Source organism: Diabrotica virgifera, chromosome 9, assembly GCF_917563875.1.
Source record: "Diabrotica virgifera virgifera chromosome 9, PGI_DIABVI_V3a".
NCBI lineage: Eukaryota > Metazoa > Arthropoda > Insecta > Coleoptera > Chrysomelidae > Diabrotica > Diabrotica virgifera.
This window is the reverse complement of record NC_065451.1, coordinates 12,924,229-12,945,538: the sequence shown is the minus strand read 5'-3', so window position 1 is coordinate 12,945,538 and position 21,310 is coordinate 12,924,229. Positions and strand designations below refer to the sequence as shown.

The following is a 21,310-nucleotide window of genomic DNA, read 5'->3' as shown; positions in this document are numbered from 1 at the left end:
CTTTTTATACCACCTGAACCGCCTATGCTAGAGTAAAAAAACTTTCAGCGATTATCCATGTACTGGTGTTATTTACAAATTTCTATAATGCACCCCCATTTTTTTTCCGGAACCACCCAAAAAAAGGAGAATTAATAAAGAAAGTGATTTATTTAGAATCTTTCACACACCATGTGTAACCCTTATAGTAGGGTTATATTTTTTTTTGGTACTAAAATTTGATTGATGAAGAGAAAGGAGTAGTGAGAAACGGCTTAACAAGTTAAAATTAGAATGAAGATAACAAATTAATTATGAGGATGAGGATGAGACGTAAAAGCTCAGGAAGTGGAGATCGGCTTATTTTCGTGCTGTTGTTTAGGGGAGAAAGAGATAGTGATAAAGGAAGAAACCAGAAAAATTAAAAAGTAATGAAATACTTAAAAGAAAAGAACTGACCTATGATCAATAAACCAAAGATGGGCGCCAGAAGTAAATGCCTTTTAGAGCCTTTACTTCGTTGATAGAACAGTGTGGGAGACTAGAAAAGAGAGAGAGAGATATAGAGAGAGAGATATATAGAGAGAGAGATATAGAGAGAGATATATATATAGAGAGAGAGATATATAGAGAGAGAGAGAGAGAGAGAGAGAAATAAGGAGAAAGATATAAACAATCCAAATAACTTAATCCTGAAATAAAATATTATATGAACATATATAGTTGAGAGATATCAGGTGCAGGTGAAATGATACAAACCCAATAGGTATACCTTATTTTTATTGTGTAAAAAAAATACCTAGATATATGTAAAGTAAGATTTTGGTAACTAATGTATACATATATAATGTAAAATTTCTAGCTAAAAATATAAATAATGTATAATAATGTAAAACATTGGCTTGCAAGATGAATATATAATAGTAAAATTTAATTAATAATATAAATAATGAATATGAGTAATGTTAAAATTTTGGTTGCCAAGATATAAGCAGATAACGTAAAAGTTTCCGACTATTAAATGATTTCTATGAGTTTACGTTTCTTTCAGATACAAACAATAAAGAGACAGAAAAACAATAGTGAGTGCTAGTCAACAGAACCAGATGATATTCTTCATAATACCGTATTAATATACTTGTATATTATCTACCACAATACCTAAGTTATTATGTAATGAACCCTATAGAGACCAATGCTCTAGGTCTATAAGTACTTATGTTCCCTTACATGCATTGAGATTTAGATGAAAAATTGACAAAATATTATTTGTTGTGTAGACACAACCGATAGTAAAAGATATGATAAGGGAAGTTAAAAAATAATCTAATGCTTAACAACAAATGTAGAATAAATATATAATATATTGCGGAACACAATTCGGTCTATAAATGAGAACATTAATTAAGTACACTTATCTTTGTTCCAATCTAGATGAAATTCCTTCAGCTCTAATTCCAAGTGTTGGCTTATGGACGTGCCGGTTTATCAGACGGTAAGCGGCTCTATGAGTATACACATCTTAGGGAAGATTTACGTTCCAGATAATTAATAGGAATGTTATTCTTAGTGCATTTTCCATATAAGTTGTCTTTGTGGGATATTAAAAGCTTGGTTCTATTTGATAATTCTCTAGGTACGGCTAAAAAGAGAGGTTCTCATTAGGTATCTAGAAATTTTTTCCTGGATACAAGGTGAGACAGACCGGTTACAAAAGATAACCGAACATATTCTTCCACATAAATGGGAAGGTCATTTATCCAAAATGAAATTACATTATTACTTAAGTAATATATTTCTAAAAGTAGCTTTGCTAGATTTGACTTTTTAAGGTATAAAATTATTCATTTTGATATATGTGTTTCCTAAATTTCCAAAAGAAATTTTTAAAATAAAATCACTTACCAGACGTTCATTTTAGGTATATTATATCTTTACAGATATATTTAGCTTGCTTTGTAATTGCAATTCCAAAATAGATTTATTGAATATCTCCTATTCTTTTATGTATGACATCTGCCGTTTTTTCTCCAACACATATTTGTCTGTATTTGACCTTCTTAAGTCGTTGGTTAGCTAGCACTAATTCTGTTTTCATTTTCCTACCTCGATCGTAAGGTAACTTTTTGTTATTCGATGTTAATTATTACGGTTGTCGGGAGTGGCTACTCGTAAACGTAGCGGAACGCTACATTCCCCCTCCACTCGATATAATTTTCCTTCAGAAAATTATTCTGGCAAAAACCAAAACGAAGTTTATTCTTGGCAGGGTTAGTACTTTAATATGGGTCAGGAGTAGTAGCTCCTAGCAGTTGTAGCTGTAGTTACAGTCACAACCACTCCACAAAGTTAAAGATAGGATTAGTACATCAACTAACTAATCTAATCTAACCTAAAACATTAATTTTGAATTTGGCTCAAAGTGGGTAAACATCCACATTATACCACATATTTACACAAGGGAAATAAAAGGCAACACTTCTCATGCTTCCGAGCATGGAAGAGTGCGGGCACAAAAGTATGACACACTTGTGTGGATCCAACACAAGAGTGCATCAAGGTAAGTTCCCAAGATTCCGGAACCGGTATGGTTTACGGAGATCGCGAGAAAGGAACTTTTCCTTCCTTAACGTAGACAAGGACTAGTCTGATGATCTGCATCCAGACTTTATTTACGAATGAACCGTATACTAGGTATCTTAAAGTTTACTAATAGTTATTCTTGCTGTACCATTACTTACATCAATTAAACTTATTAAATCGTTCACATTAAAGGCTTATATTACACGTAACCCCAAATTGTGATCAACGTGAACTAAAGGTACTAGAAAAAAATATTCCTGACTAAAACAAAGTATCCACCCAACTACATAAAGAACCATTAAATTTGGCCTTACTCACTATCGGACTCACTATCGATTTGGATATTAGCACCTAAGTTAATCCAAAGATGAACACAAAATTTATTGTTGACATATTCAACCGAGAGTAACCAGGATATTCTCCAACCGATTCAAAACATGGTATCAAAGATAACTTAAGGTAAGGAAATAGAGATGTAACATAACTCTCTTAGGTAAGATAAGATAAGATAAGATAAAGTGAAGTACGATACGCTAAGTTAAATATATTATATATCCAATGCAGATATAAACCAGGTAGTTAAGAATGCACAGCAAAACAAAAAATGGACAAACAAAACAGTTCCACAAATGGATAGCCATTATCGTATCCATCCAAATATGGTTCCGTCAGTATAATTCATAATCCATTCCCGAATTGACTTAATATAATCACAGGTAATAATCATTGAAAGGTAACCTAAAGATAACCTAACTTAATATCTGTATCCGATAAATCTATAGCCTAAGGCTACAGCTGATTTCAGTGTACGATATACCAAAACGTTTGATAATCAGTGTATTTTTATACTAACACATGTATAAGCATCAACACAAGTAAGTTCTTAACTAAAATTTCTCAAAGGTAAAACTAAAATTTAAGAACCAAAATCAAACAATTTCATCTGAAACCGTATATTTATAGATCAGTTCCTAAAATCAATGACAGAAGAGGTCCGAACTGGACTACTATAGTGGACCAATGCGTAAGAAAACGAAAATCAAATATTAGAGTAGTCACTAAACAACAGCTAATGAATGTATTTTCCAAAATTATTGATATAACAACCATCAACGAAATTAATATTAAAGGTATTGTGTTATCGCCTTGTACAAGAAAAAAATCCATTGTATAACTTGATGAAGACTTAATCTATGCAACAGAACCGAAGATGGTCAACGACCATATTCGCCACATAGCGACTCCAGGTAAAAGTACATCCATCACAAAATATAGCATGGATTACGAAATCCTCTAACGATCTAGTCCGGAATTTGATCAACGAATTCGAACCCACGTATTATGCTTAGATACACCTATATACCCATATACAACAAAATTTACTAATAAAAGTGAAAAGACAATATTTAAAAGCAATTTACCTATAACAGTCTAATATTTTGAGAAGTGATAATAATGGAATACCCTGTATAATGCATTTATTACACCAGACAAATGTTATGACATTCCCTGTGCAAACGCTGAGTCCATAATATATGTGAACACTTAACTATCAAGGTAAAATCAAGAGCAGAGGTAAAAATAATAATTACCAAATAGCAAAAATAAGAGTTTTTTTTTAGGAAACTAGCAAGTTGCAGACTGCGATAAAAGGTTCCAAAATTAATGCAGAACGCAAGTTAATACCTAATCATCCTCTGAGGTCGAGGACTCAGAATCCATGACTGTTTTATCAGGTAGGAGATCTTTGACATGAAAACGACCAATTCGTTTATTGGACGAATTGTCTTTTAGTTCATAGACAAGAGGCGATATGACTTTTAAAACCGTACATGGAATATACTTCTGACAAAATTTCGCCGCTATGGCATCATTTTTACTTGATTTCACAAAATTTCGTTTTAGGACTCGGTCTCCAGGATAAAAACGTAACGGTCTTTTCCTTAAATTATAATATTTCTGGGAACGTAAATAAGAAGATTTCAATCTCTTCCGAATATCGGCAAATATAGGGGGTAGGTTTTGGAGATCCTCTAGTCGATGAGGATTCTCAGAAACTTGTGGTAAAGTAGTTGCATTATCGGAAATTAAACCAAAATAATCGCCTGAGAGAGGAACATTTCGACCAAAGTTAAGATACGCGGGAGAACATTTAGTGACCTCGTGAGTGGAAGTCCTTATGGCTTGGGCAACAGAATGAATGTATTGATCCCACGACCTATGGTCCTCAAATGTATAAGACCTTAAAGCGGTAACAATACTACGATTTACACGTTCTGAGTGGTTCGCTTGAGGGTGATATGCAGCATTATAGAAAATCTTCTGCACCCTATATTTGGACATAAGAGTCTTGAAAGCGTTCGAGATAAATTGGGGCCCATTGTCACAGGAGACAATTTGAGGAACACCAAATACTAAAAATACTTGTTCTTCCAAATACTTAATAATTGCTGGGACTGTGGCTTTCCGAAGAGGGCAAACCAAAGGAAATTTGGTGAAATAGTCCACTACTACGAGACAATAAGTATTTCCTGTATAGCTACGAGGGTATGGACCAATTAAATCGAGAGAAATCATCTGCCAAGGGAAATTAATATTTCTAAAAGAACCCATAAGACCAGCTTGTGGTAAGTTACTTGGTTTACAAGTAGCACAAGCTATGCATTTAGAGATGTACCTTTTAATGGATTTGCGCATGCCAGGCCAATAATATAACTCAGCAATACGGTGGTAAGTTTTATAGAAACCAAAATGGCCAGCGGTAACTTCGTCATGACACATACGCAAAATATTTTCCCTGTTTGGCGTAGGTACAACTATTTTCCATTCGGTCATATTCGATAATACCTCAACAGGACTTAAAATGTGTTTGTACAGCACATTGTTCTCCACCTTAAAATCGGGATATCTTTGTGGGTCTTGAGTAACCTTATCGACCATATTTTGATACCACGCATCAGGAGTTAATGAAGATAGATCTAAAACATTAATATCAAAAACACGGGAAAGAGCATCAGCAACCACTACTCCGGCTGCCTTTCGATGGACAATCTTATACGAATAGGCAGTAAGTTTACATATCCATCGGGAAAGTCTCTGAGAAGGGTTTTTCATGCTGTGAAGCCATACCAAAGAACTATGGTCCGTAATTATCGTGAAATTACGACCCTCTAAATAATAACGAAAAGCTTCTAAACCCTGAATAATAGCTAAGAGTTCTTTCTCCGTAGTCGAATAGTTTTTCTGCGCCTTATTCAGTTTCTTACTTGTATAAGCTATTGGGTGTTCAGAGCCATCTTTCACCTGAAATAGCACGCCACCAGAAGCGGTGTTAGAACAATCGGTCATCAGATAAAAATGTTCGTTAAAATTAGGTGAGATCATGACTGGAGCGCTCGTTAGTGCATCTTTAACGCGCCTAAACGCTTCATCGGCCTCAGGAGTCCAAATAATCGTTTGGCCTTTTTTCCTATCCTTCAGAAGATCAGTAAGGGGTGATAGTAAGGTAGAATAAGACGGAACAAACCGACGATAATATCCACACATGCCTAAAATTCTGCGAACTTGGGTGGTAGTTTTTGGGATGGGAAAATCTCTTATAGCGGCGACCTTTTCAGGGTCTGTCCTAAGACCCTGGTTATCAACCATATAGCCTAAAAACTTCAAACTTGGTCGACAAAATTGACATTTATCAAGATTAACCGTTAAATTGGCCTCTTTTAACCGGACAAATAATTTATTCAAAATTTCGATATGAGTAGAAAAATCCGGGGTGACTACCAAGATATCATCAAGATAATAAAACACGTAGGGCTCTAACTGAGGACCTATTACTATATCCATGAGACGACACATAGTTTGGGGAGCAGATACTAACCCAAAAGGCATTGTTACAAATTGAAACAATCCTTTACCATTGACGGCAAAAGCGGTATATTTCCTACTTTCAGTACTAAGAGGTATTTGTAAAAAAGCTTTTGAAAGATCTATAGACGATATGAACTTCGAGTTTTGAAGTTTGCTCAAGATAATATCAATTCGAGGGATCGGGTAAGCATCCCGATTTACTGTGATGCTGTTTAACTTACGTCCATCAAAACAGACCCTAAATGATCCATTCTTTTTTTTCGTGAGCCATAATGGACTACTATAGGAAGAGGTAGACGGTTCGATGATATTAAGTTTAAGCATTTCATCAATCTCTTGGTCTAAATCTTTTTGCCACGCTTGGGGTATCGGATATTGGTATTGCCTAAATGGTGTGGGATTATTCACTTCAATAGAATGGGAAAGCAAGGTAGTACGGCCTAACTTATCCGTAGAGGAGATAGAATTAAACTTGGAGATAGTTTCTTGTAACTGATTTTGTTCCTCATTTGATAAACTAGAAAAATCTTGTACGGCATTCAAGCTCGAAATATTAAATGAAGATATAGACATAGAAAAATCAGAGCAGTTAAGTGTGCTATTAAAAACATTAAGAAAGTCCACTCCAAGGATAACTGAATTTTGCACTGAGGGGATAACATAAAAAGTAACATTTCTGCGTATATTCGCTACAGAGACTTCTGTTACGAATTTTCCCGTGATGGGTTGTACAGTGCCATCAGCAGTCGATACTTGAAGAGAAGAAATCGGGTTAACTTTGACTTTATCGTTGTCTATTAAACGAAGAGATAAAGAACCTAGTAAAGATATGTTTGAACCACTGTCTAGAAGTGCTAAACAAGATTGACCTAATACTTCGATAGGGAGATACGGACGATTATCGTTATGTTTCCTAACTAATAGAGAATTTAAATCTAAGGTTGTTTTATCAATCACTATGGTGTTGCCAGAAAATTGAGATAAAGGTAGACAGGTATCTCCTTCCTTAATTTTTCTGGAAGAAGAAGGTAAAGGTAACGGAATTAACGCAGAGTTAAGTTCTTGCTCGAGACAAGGAGATGGGAGATTTAATGAAGATACTGAGAAAGAAACACTATCATTATCTGATTCGACATTAAAGGGTGTCTGCTTCAGATAACTTAATCTTGAGATAGGTTGTTGTTTGAAGTTGTTGTCTTTTTGGACGAAATACCTTTTCCCTTTTCGACTGGTAGAAGGTACGGGAGGGCTTGACGTGTTGAGTCCTGTATTGTTTATGGAAGTTACGGAATTCCCTGATGGAGAGACTGTCAGAGGAGGGCTCAGGGTACCATCCTCTAAACGACCGTTTCCCTGACAATTCCTACACCTGGGTTTAGTGGTATTTTCAAGGCCACACCCAAAACAAAAGGGACGCAATCTGGGGTTTGGGCATGCAGAGAAGGCATGTCCCTGAGTATAACAATTCCAACATACGATCGTGGAGGTAACGGTAGATACATTGTGTTTCGGTACTTTATTTTGCCATGATCGATTTCGTGAAAAGGAATTCTGACTAGAAGACGGGAAAGGACGAGACGAAACTACAGTTGAGGGTTGATTAGACCAAGAAAATGTTTCTTCTAACCGCTTACATTTTTCCGTAAGTTCGTCGATACTACGGATTTCTACAAGAGCTAGTTGAGAGTGATATGAGGGTAACAAAGATTTCATGATGATTCTTACCTTTTCGGATTCCGTGAGAGGAATGTCAAGACGACTACACAACCCAAGGATGTTGTTGATAAACATAGTAACGGGTTCATTCTGGAGTTGTTTCCGCTTTTTAATGTCATCCAAAAGATCATCTTGGTAGGAATATGGTAGGAAATCAGCTTTAAGTTTTTGCACCAGATCTTTCCAGCAAGAAAGGTTAGAGCGATTATTCATAAACCAAGTGAACGCAGGACCGGTAAACAACTCAGCGGAGGCTGCAAATAAGTCATCCTCTGGAATACATCTAGAGATTCGCAAACATTCAACTTTCTCTAAGAAAGCGACAACAGTATCACGATCACCTGTACCAGAAAAAGAAATACCCCATTTATGAACTTGGGCAGATTTAGAAAATGGGAAGGGTGACGCATTGTGTATGGGTGCATTTGGAGTGGAGGTAGCAGCTGGGTTTCCCCGAGCATCGAGGTCACCTTTAATATCCAAGATTTTGACTGCGACGGTTTTCTGGTATAATTCCTGTTCATCGGTATCACACTCTAAGCGACTTACTCGTTCAGATAAATGAGCTACTCTAGACGACAATCTAGCAAAGGTAGGATCCAGTATTGTACCCCTGAATATCCCGATTTTCTGGGTAAGGTCTTTCAGTGTGTCCTCAATCTCCTCCTTATGTTTGTCAAAGGGAATACAGGAGGAAGAAATTTGCCGAAAACTCCTATTTTCCTTCTCCTGTCGCAGAGCTCCACGCAATATTTTGCGTTTAGCCTCGACGGTAGGATATTCAGTAACATCAATACTTCGGATTTTAAGCTCGTAATCTAACTCTTTTACCAGTAAATGATCAACTTTAAAAGTGGACATTTTAAAAAAGAAACTTTCAGTATCAAGACAAAACACCCCAATGAAGTTTAGATAGATAAACTCAATAAAAAAAAATTTTACAACTGGCACAAAGCCCGCAAATTTAATCGCATACAGTAATCTAAAATTGAGATAGAAATCAGAACCTAATAAACATATACCTATAACCCAAAATATATAATTGTGTGGATACAAGTGCCAGTACAGGATATCATAATAATTATAAGATACCAAAAAATATGTAACGTATAAAAATGTAAAAATTCAGTTTATTAAATATTAACGTCACCTTCAATAAACATTTATATTACCTTTTAACTTATGTTCGTATACCACCCAACAATTAATGCTATATCCTCAATTCTAAAATAATTTCCCTTACACCTGTATACTCTCTCAAAAAAAAAACAAACTGATACACTGCTACTATCAACTTTTTCTGTTTTTTTTATTCCAAAACAACAAACAAACTGTAAGTGATAATTCGCAATAACCAAATTGAATAAGAGAATGTAGTGTAACTGACACTAAATCACCACCTAAATGAAAAACAACAGCTCCACGATGGGCTCGCCACTTTGTAACCCTTATAGTAGGGTTATATTTTTTTTTTGGTACTAAAATTTGATTGATGAAGAGAAAGGAGTAGTGAGAAACGGCTTAACAAGTTAAAATTAGAATGAAGATAACAAATTAATTATGAGGATGAGGATGAGACGTAAAAGCTCAGGAAGTGGAGATCGGCTTATTTTCGTGCTGTTGTTTAGGGGAGAAAGAGATAGTGATAAAGGAAGAAACCAGAAAAATTAAAAAGTAATGAAATACTTAAAAGAAAAGAACTGACCTATGATCAATAAACCAAAGATGGGCGCCAGAAGTAAATGCCTTTTAGAGCCTTTACTTCGTTGATAGAACAGTGTGGGAGACTAGAAAAGAGAGAGAGAGATATAGAGAGAGAGATATATAGAGAGAGAGATATAGAGAGAGATATATATATAGAGAGAGAGATATATAGAGAGAGAGAGAGAGAGAGAGAAATAAGGAGAAAGATATAAACAATCCAAATAACTTAATCCTGAAATAAAATATTATATGAACATATATAGTTGAGAGATATCAGGTGCAGGTGAAATGATACAAACCCAATAGGTATACCTTATTTTTATTGTGTAAAAAAAATACCTAGATATATGTAAAGTAAGATTTTGGTAACTAATGTATACATATATAATGTAAAATTTCTAGCTAAAAATATAAATAATGTATAATAATGTAAAACATTGGCTTGCAAGATGAATATATAATAGTAAAATTTAATTAATAATATAAATAATGAATATGAGTAATGTTAAAATTTTGGTTGCCAAGATATAAGCAGATAACGTAAAAGTTTCCGACTATTAAATGATTTCTATGAGTTTACGTTTCTTTCAGATACAAACAATAAAGAGACAGAAAAACAATAGTGAGTGCTAGTCAACAGAACCAGATGATATTCTTCATAATACCGTATTAATATACTTGTATATTATCTACCACAATACCTAAGTTATTATGTAATGAACCCTATAGAGACCAATGCTCTAGGTCTATAAGTACTTATGTTCCCTTACATGCATTGAGATTTAGATGAAAAATTGACAAAATATTATTTGTTGTGTAGACACAACCGATAGTAAAAGATATGATAAGGGAAGTTAAAAAATAATCTAATGCTTAACAACAAATGTAGAATAAATATATAATATATTGCGGAACACAATTCGGTCTATAAATGAGAACATTAATTAAGTACACTTATCTTTGTTCCAATCTAGATGAAATTCCTTCAGCTCTAATTCCAAGTGTTGGCTTATGGACGTGCCGGTTTATCAGACGGTAAGCGGCTCTATGAGTATACACATCTTAGGGAAGATTTACGTTCCAGATAATTAATAGGAATGTTATTCTTAGTGCATTTTCCATATAAGTTGTCTTTGTGGGATATTAAAAGCTTGGTTCTATTTGATAATTCTCTAGGTACGGCTAAAAAGAGAGGTTCTCATTAGGTATCTAGAAATTTTTTCCTGGATACAAGGTGAGACAGACCGGTTACAAAAGATAACCGAACATATTCTTCCACATAAATGGGAAGGTCATTTATCCAAAATGAAATTACATTATTACTTAAGTAATATATTTCTAAAAGTAGCTTTGCTAGATTTGACTTTTTAAGGTATAAAATTATTCATTTTGATATATGTGTTTCCTAAATTTCCAAAAGAAATTTTTAAAATAAAATCACTTACCAGACGTTCATTTTAGGTATATTATATCTTTACAGATATATTTAGCTTGCTTTGTAATTGCAATTCCAAAATAGATTTATTGAATATCTCCTATTCTTTTATGTATGACATCTGCCGTTTTTTCTCCAACACATATTTGTCTGTATTTGACCTTCTTAAGTCGTTGGTTAGCTAGCACTAATTCTGTTTTCATTTTCCTACCTCGATCGTAAGGTAACTTTTTGTTATTCGATGTTAATTATTACGGTTGTCGGGAGTGGCTACTCGTAAACGTAGCGGAACGCTACACATGGCCTTTATTAAAATGCTTCATATATTATTTTGTGCACGTTCTTATTTCCCATGCATGGATAGCAAAAGCGATTTCTTGATGCAACCCCTGTAGCCAAAAAAAAAAATAAATAAATGGGGGGGGGGATTTTTTTTTACTTTTTGACCCATACGGCCATATGCTCCATCAATAAGGTGTTTCATAAATATATATGATTATTGCAACATCCCTGCGGAAACTACCCCTATCCTTGAAAATAAACTGCAGAAACTACCCCTATCCCTTGGAGAGCATATTTTTACGATTTTCTCATTACCTATGCATTCTATTTAAACAAAACGTATACAAGGTTAAAGACCACTATTTACTCTAAAAATTAGATCCTATGCATTTTTTTGGTATAGGCAACCGTTACGGCACAGTGGCGCCATAAACCTCAGAAATGCTTTGGCGGGCTCCAGTTTTTGTTTTTTTTTTATTCACCTATTTATTTTATTGAAAACGTAATTATGGAAAATAAAAGTACACACTGTCTGATACACATTATTACCTATGCATATTTTATTTTCTTTGCATCCAAAAGCCACAGTGGTGGCTCAAAATCAATTTTTGATTATTTTCTTTTTGGGGTGGTTCCGGGGAAAAATGGGGGTGCATTTTACAAATTTGTAAATAACACCAGTACATGGATAATCGCTGAAAGTTTTTTTACTCTAGCATAGGCGGTTCAGATGGTATAAAAATGGGTTTTTTCAAATGTAACACCCTGTTGCAATTGCCCTTAAATTAAACCTATACCAAAAAATCATCCACTTATTTGTGATTAATTGCCGCACGTATTCTTCTTAACTTTCATTACAGTTAGGGAAAAATATTTTTTTTAAAATATCTTTGTTAAAAATTTGTCAATTTTGGGGCGACACCCCCGCTAAACGGTGGGTGATAGACATATGTTGTTGCGAAATAAATAGTAGTAAATATAGTCCTCTTCATTTTCCTATTAAGTAAATTTCTTGGAAAACGTACAGGAAGGGCTACTTTTCGCAAAAACCACAAATTACCGGAAAAGGGGGTTTCCGGGGCGAAATTTTTGAAAAAAAAGTTAGTCTTATAATAAGCACCCCTTGATATACCAGAAAAAAAAATAAAACCGGACTTGTGTCCATTTTGCGAGGTTCAACTTCTGTTTCCTACACTATTTTGTTTTTTGCCAAATTGGCAAAATTATTGACTAATATCATTAGCCAGTTGTGTCTGAGTATAGCGAACCGTCTATATCAGCGGTTCTCAATCTTTTTGTGTCATGTACCATCAAATGCTTTTTATTACTTTTGGTACCACCTAACTGAAATACAAATCTAACTAGGTGATCTAATTAACTATAATAGTGGTGCTGATTTTGGTTGTTGAACTCCACAGACGCAGGTTTTAGCATCAAAAATAACAACAATGTGGTGGCGAAGCTTAATCATTTATTGTATATGGATGATTTGAAATTAATGGCTTCCACTCGAAACCAACTAGATGAGATGCTAAAAACTGTAGAAACTTTTTCTAATGATATTAGCATGCACTTCGGACTAGACAAGTGCCGTATTTTAAATATAGTTTGCGTTTTGTGTACCACCTCAAAAAATGAAATGTACCACCAGTGGTACATGTACCACAGATTGAGAACCGCTGGTCTATATGAAATAATATTGTTTGGAATAAAGAAATATGGTCTGATATTGTGCAATTACATCCTTCTAATTACATAATAACATTTTCATTTATAACTCTTTGATTTTTAATTTGACGAAGAAAAGTTATTCTTCATAAAAAGCTCTTCATGTTCTAAGATTTATGATGCAACCATCATAAGATATAAAATTTTATTAATTTTTTACGAGATATATAAAAAATATGAATTATGATCAAGAATAAAGTACCTTTATAGTTCATAACATTTAAATTAGAATGATATAATTGCACATTAAAACATAATTATTAATTCTAAACAACTTTTCGTAATAGCAATTTTCCATATTATGAATTAAAATACGTAAATAAACAAAGTTTTCGTTATGATAATGCTCGTATTTTCAGCTTGTTATTCATAGATTACTAACTTATTTTTATTTTGTTACAGAAGCGTCAACAGAACCAAATACCTATGCCACAAATGGTAGGCAGACATCATTAGATCCTGCAAATCTCTACCAACCAGATGACCCCGACATAGACCCATACCAACGAGCTACACTGCCTTACGATAAACTATTGTTTTCTCTTCCACCACAACTAACCACGACATCTTTGGACTATTTCTCGGATCCGATCTACAGCACCGAAACAACGTATACGATGAGTGACAGTGCGGTATTTCTGGACAAAAGCGTGAACGGTTCGAAAAGCCTTCAAGAGTATCCGTGGCCGGTGAAGCGCGAAGCTGTGGTGGAAGGTGATCTGGTCATTGGTGGTCTGATGATGGTCCATGAGAGGGAAGATAGCATAACGTGTGGACCAATTATGCCTCAAGGTGGAATCCAAGCGTTGGAAACTATGTTGTATACGATCGATCAAATAAACGCGAATAAACTGATAGTGTTACCGAATATAACTCTTGGTGCTCATGTATTGGACGATTGTGATAAAGATACCTATGGACTGGAAATGGCTGTTGATTTTATTAAAGGTAAGTTTTTGATCTCATGATTAACACCAGTTTATTAATTTTGTATTAAACCTATTTCTCCCACTTACGATGTTCCTCTTCACCATGACAAAGTGTATACTTTTGTTGATGTTCTGGTAATAAATTTACCGCTCTGTTGTGAAAAGCGTCCTCTATTTCCTTTCATTTTTTACTTTATCGCACTACATACGTAATATAATAGATAAAGTTATAGGATCATGCAAAAAAAATTTCAGATTTTACTTTTTTTCGACGTTTTGAGTCCGAGTCCTGAGTTTGAAAAAAAAAGCATGTCGGAAGTATGTACATACGTACGTACGTATAGTATTTTTACTACAAAAGCGATATTACGTAGGTCAAAATTTTTGACGTAAGAGGACTGTCAAAACATTAGAATGTGACTTTTCATTATTGCCATGTTTATAATAAACTATATAAACTTTTAATAATTTATAATAAACATGGCAATATTGAAAAGTCACATTCTAATATTTTGACAGTTCTCTTACGTCAAAAATTTTGACCTACGTAATATCGCTTTTGTAGTAAAATACTACTCTGCTCAGCAAAAACTACTGGACCGGTTTCGATGAAATTCGGTATGAGTAAGTTTAAGAGAATTTTGTCGAGAAACTAAGCTTTAAAAAAAACCTCTCAAAGGGGGGCCGAAATAGGGGGGTTATTTATGGCCCATTTTTGCAAATTTTGACCGAAACGAATGAAATTGAACTTAAAGTTAGATAATCGATAGGTAAATAGAAATACGGAATTTGGCATTTCCAAATTTAAAACGGCGGCCAGCATGGCCGACCGCCCTCCCGACACATTTCCCTACCTATCTATAAACTTGTTTATATAGCCTAAAAAATCTTTATATAGCCTAAAGATGGGGCTATAAGACGAATATTATCTTTTCTCAGAAAAAGTTATGGGTTGCCTATATTTAAGGGGTCAAAATTTGACATAAATTTGAACTAGATTTTTTCAAAAATGGCTAAAAGGAATTTGTTTATTTCTTGGTATATTTTTGATATCCTATTGATAAATTGAATAACATTAGTCAGATTTTTTAACCCCCATAGGAGGGGAGTTATGAATTTTTTATAAAAAAATATTCGAGTGCCCGTAACTTCCTCTGTAATAAAAACTAAAATTTGAAATTTGGCAGACTTATATAGTATTTTATTGTCTATTATCGCGATAAATTTTACCTAAAATATGGCTTCCGGTTGAACCGAAAATGAAAAAAAATCTTAATTTTTTAGATATGCCCTGTATATTTTTAAATATTTTAAAATAATGCAAAATTATCTTTCCAATAACATAAAACTCGTTGCTGTATCTCAAAAACTCGAAAAGTTACAGTAAATAGAAATTTTGCTATAATCTTGTGTGTTTCCTCTCTCACGCGATCATAGCAGAGCATTTTATTATAGGGCAGTCGATGAGGGTATTTGGCTCCGAATTCCATCCTACTACATCGATGTACTTGATACTTTCACAGTAAGTAGGGAGTAGCTCAAGAAACAAAATCTACGCTATAAACTATGGCGCTTTTTATCTTGGGGCGATTCCCACCCCTTCAAGTGGGTGGAAAATTTGTTGGTCAAAATAAGCACGGAAGTGGCTAGAGAACCTATTTATAAGCAAACACTGGTCTACACTTTTGAGAACTCAATACTTTTTGAGTAATGCGTAGTTGAAAACTGGCCATTTTCATTGAAAAATGACACCTTTTCGGACGGTTTTTTTGTGAATACCTTAAAAAGTATGCATCCAACTAAAAACACTTAATAAAACATTTTTTAGATTATAAATAACAAAGAGATTCGTTCCTTTGTAATACAGAGATTCGTCTTCTATTTATAATACAACAGATATATGGTAGGTGAAAAGAGTTTGTTTTTTGGTGCATGCTCAAAGTGGTGTATTCAACTTGAAATATCAGAGGAACGGTAGGTTTTAGGTGTATAATGATACCAACATTTTTGTAGTGTTTGAAAAGGCCTTTAAAACGAGCACCGTTAAATGTCGGTTACATTCAAACTAAGGGTGATATTATGGTGCAAAAAAATATATGACTAATGTACTTTAAGAAAAAATGAGAAGTACATACATACATTTAACCCCTCATCCACCAGAATTTAAATGCATTGTTTTTCTTCTGCAATACCTTTTAATATAGTGTTATTTCTAATTTCAAAAAGTTGGACGGGTTTAAAATGAAAGCTTTTTGAAAAAATACGATCAAATTATAGAGCGCATTTTGAAATTTTCTTAAAAGTCTTCCTTTTTCTCCATGTAATTCGAAAATAAAAATGTTCAACCCTGAGAAGTGGTGGGAACCGCCCCCAAATTTTCTCTCTCTCTCTCTCTCTCTCTCTCTCTCTCTATCTCTCTCTTTCTATACCTAACTCTTCCCTCTAATTATCCACCCCTCAATATTTCTTTAGTATTGGTTCTCACTTCATCTATCCACCCCTTTCTTGGTCTTTCTACTGCCGTCTCACCATAGCGTTATACTAAGTGTTCCCTCATGATCCATTCTTATAAGGTGACCTGCACGGCACAGTTTATGTCCTAAATCTAAATCTCTATCAATGTTTATAATGCCCACATCCTTCTTTGTCTTTATTTAACGTCAGCCTTGAGTTGAGTGCTGACTGGTATGAACAGCAATACTCACATCTCGTTTACCTGCCAATGTATTATACGAATTTCACTATTTTTAGCTCGTCAGCTTTATGGTTTCAGACGAGATGATTATACAGTGCGTCCATAAAGTAACGCATAAATTCATTATTTCGTAAGCCGGCGACTTTAAGAAAAAATCTCGAAACAGGTCGATTTTTATTTTTAAAATACAATTTTTTGGCATATATATTATACTAGTGACGTCATCCATCTGGACTTGATGACGTAATCGATGATTTTTTTAAATGAGAATAGGGGTCATGTGATAGCTCATTTGAAAGGGTATTCAATTCTCTATTGACTAGTATAAATATTAACATAATTTTTTATACAGGTTGTCCAAACAATGTTTTTTTAATTAAATTAGTTGAGACAAAAAGAAGAATGTATGTAATTTATTTAATTCAGAATACGTTTTACGGTTGTCAGAATACAGGAAAAACATGTTTATTTGACAAATAAATATTGCTTTTCGCTTAAATTCAATGTTAAAGCTGCCACCCACCTGCCTCTTGGAAATTTGAACATTATGTTTAAGCGAAAATCAATGCTTATTTTTTCAAATTAAGCACTTTTATGTTTTCTGAGAGAAGTAAAATGTATTTAGAATCAAACAAATTACATAGGTACATTTATCTTTTTGTGTCAATTAATTTAATTTAAACAATTCTTTTTGGACACCCTGTATAAATAATTATTATAGTGTTTATATTAGTGAATAGAGAATTAAATACCCTTTCAAATGAGCTGTCACATGACCCCTATTCTCATTTAAAAAAATCATCAATTACCTCATCACGCCCAGATAAATGACGTCACTAGTATGATATATATGCCAAAAAATCGTAACTTAAAAATAAAAATCGACTCATTTCGGGATTTTTCCTTAAAATCGCCGGTTTACGAAATAATTAATTTATGCGTTACTTTATGGACGCACTGTATACACACACGGGCAAAATTAGCCGAACACCTTCAAAATGGGACATGTTTGATGTCTCAAATTTCCTAAACCTGTTGTCCGATTTGAGTGATTCTTTTAGTATGTTATAGCCTTATTATTAAGAATATACGTGTAATAATATTGTTGCTAGACAGATAAATGTCATTTTATACCGGGTGTAACAATCATACTGTGTTTTTTTCTTAAAGTTCGGATCACCCTGTGGAATATTCTAGCATATATAAAATATTTAAATTAAAACTAGATTATAGCCTTAGGCTTTCTTAACATTTACTTTTTTTATTGATTGGCTTATGTTGGAAAATAAAAAGTTATGGGCTTTAACAACTAGCTATGTTTTTCATCAATAAATTCTCATAGTAGTGGAGGAAAGTATGCTAAATTTGCAGTTACTCGAGCGTTATGGGGACCTATTGGATTGTGAAGAGTGGGTGCTAAAACCAAAAAAAGTTAAGATAAGTTTTCCATAAAGTGTGAGACTAAGATGTTAAAGTAACCCCACCTCACCTCCGTGGGGGCCGTGTTTGCTGCCATTCGATAAATTTTTGAAAAACATTTAATACGTGTATTTTTCAGTTTTACGATCTGATGTTCATTTCGCGAAATATCGTATTTAAAATTCGCTTCGTTGGGTGACGTGTTTAGTATTATTCGATAGATTTTTGAAAAATATTGAACACGTATTTTTTAGTTTTCAATCTGACGTTTATTTCGCGAAATATTCGCTTTTTTTTGTGAAACTTCTTGACTCACCCATTTCCTTAGACCCCGCTCAAATCGTCAGATTTTTGAAATATACACTATTTTGCATGTACATACTTACCTTACCTTATCTTAATCTGACGATTTTGAGTTTTTCTAAGAATAGATTTTTTTTTCGGTCCCCCAATGAATTCCCCGGTTTTAAGAACCAATATATGTATATGGTATAGGTACATTTACAGGGTACAAGGTTTCTCCCCATGTGATAATCCGACGCGCTCGAGTAACTGCAGAAATCCCCGCTTGGGCTCATCATTATCTGCTTAGTTTAGTAAACAAGCCTAAAGTAATTCAATAGATGTATTAAATAAATAAATAAATTACTAAGCGATGTAAGCGATGTCACAATGACGACCTCCCGTGGATTTCAGCTGAACTAGCTTCGAGGTGGGTTTTAATGTCGAACGCTGAGCGCACATGCATTTGAATGAAGTATGTAATATTCAGTATATATTTTTGTATGTTTTTTTACAAATTTTATATACAACATCGACGAAAAATGAACATCAGATCGAAAAACTGCAAAATACACGTATTCAATATTTTTGAAAAATCTATCGAATGTCACCAAACACGAGCCCCTACGGAGGTGGAGGTCGGGGATTTAATTTAAAATCTTAAATAAGAGCCCCAATTTTTATTGCATATTTGGATTCTTTCCGTAAAAATAAGCAACTTTTATTCGGCACATTTTTTTGAATTATGGATAGATTGCGCTATAATCGGAAAAAAACGATTGTTTCAAATGGAAAATTAAATTAAAAAATGAAAAGCCCCCACTAAATGGAAAACTTAACTTAACCTTTTTCTGGTTTTAGCACATACTCTTCATAATCCAATAGGCCCCCATAACGCTCGAGTAACTGCAAATTTAGCATATTTTCCTCCCCTAATATTAGAATTTATTGATGAAAAACATGGATAGCTGTTAACGCACCTAACTTTTTTATTATCCCGCATAATTAAATGAATCGAAAAGAAAAATGTTAAGAATGCCTAACTACAATCGAGTTTTAATTTTAATATTTTACATATGCTAGAATATTCCACAGGGTGTTCCAAATTTTAAGAAAAAAACACAGTATGTTTGGTACACCCGGTATAAAATAATATTTACCTGTCTAGCAACAATATTATCACAACGAGATTTTTAAATAATAAGGCTATAGCATATTAAAAGGGTCACTCAAATCGGACAACTGGTTTAGAAAATTCGAGACATCAAGCATGTCCCATTTTTAAGGTGTTCGGCTAATTTTGCCGGTGTGTGTATAATGGTTTTACATATTCATTGGTATCTCGGTGGTTAATTCAAAACCTTTCAGTCAGTCAATGGCTGGTACAGTCTGGATTATGTAGAAGTACACCTAGTAAATCTCATTGTAGCGGGTTTACTTCTAGATACACAGGTTCATAACTGACGTGACTTGATTGGTTGTCAGTAAATGAATGGTAGACGATTCCAGAGATCGAAACAAATTACTACTGTTTTAGTAGTAATGGTACTAGTTTATGGCCAATTAAGGACACTTTTGTGAAATAATTTTTTGCCAGAAAGCGTTGATGATGAGGGACAGATTCAACACTATTTCGTTAAGTAACCACATGCAGGAATACCAGATAGTAGATATTTTCAACGATCTCGGATCGAGTAAAATTCATGATGGCAACTGCGAATTAGAAGTTCGAAGCCGTATTATTGGTATGGCAAAAAAATGAGTCTATTTAAAGATTGAAAAGACAGATCTATCTCTAACAAAATAAATATGACATTGTTGAATATGCTTATGTATATTCTCAATATTTATATACGGGGCAGAAATTTGGACTCTTTACTCATAAGAACGTCAAAAAATTGAGGCCTTTGAGATGTGACGTTAAAGAGGAATGCTGCGCATACCTTGGACAGTTCATCGGACCAACGTTTTCATTCTTAGTTCTTTGGTTAATTAAGTGCTTAGCAATAATTTTTTTCTGGAAACTTTAGAGCAGCTGTATATATAGGCCAATGGAGAAAATTTGTTAGTAATATTAGAAAAAATCTCACGAGAGAGATAGAGAAAAAGAGAAATGATTCTGACATTTAGATATTTTATTTAAACATAAAAATTGTAAGGAAATTTTTATTGTAATCTATTTGTAAAAGCACTTCTACTAAATTGTTTCAAACTTTATTTTTCCCCTTATGAAGCGTTATTAAGTTATGACGACGAGTGGTTACATAAAACATATATTAAAGTTATTTTGGGCAATAAGAGGCTTATATACAGAAGATTATATCAAACGTGAGCAATAAAACGTTTTTTACATTTTTATCGAAAGCAGAAAAAGTTCCGAGTTTGGTTTTTTGGGGCTTTTAATAAATCCTTGCACAAATTTCCATGAAAATCGTAATATAGTCCGAAATCCGAAATTATGCGAAGTGGACGCTTTTTTAATCTTTTATTTTTAAATGCGATGTTTTCGTTCCGAATTAGGAAATCCTATAATACTATGGTATTAAGGCACGTTTATATTAAACAGTCAAATAAAGATATTATCAAAACATTCAGTGTAATATACAAATGGAAATTTGATCCTTAAGTTCAGATTTTAATTCTAGATCTTTTTTATAAATAACTAGCTTTTTTCAGGTTTTTCAAAACACG

The 21,310-nt window shown here is 33.7% G+C and overlaps 1 protein-coding gene across 1 annotated transcript in view; it reads right to left on the bottom strand.

Moving 5' to 3' along the window:
* Positions 1 to 11,464, bottom strand: part of LOC126892187 (uncharacterized) — a 466,403-nt gene extending 454,939 nt beyond the window's left edge. Inside the window, exon 1 of the mRNA XM_050661668.1 lies at positions 9,546 to 11,464. The gene's annotated coding sequence lies outside the window, so the exon portion shown is untranslated. The remainder of the gene's footprint in view (positions 1 to 9,545) is intronic.
* Between the last annotated feature and the right edge of the window lie 9,846 nt (positions 11,465 to 21,310).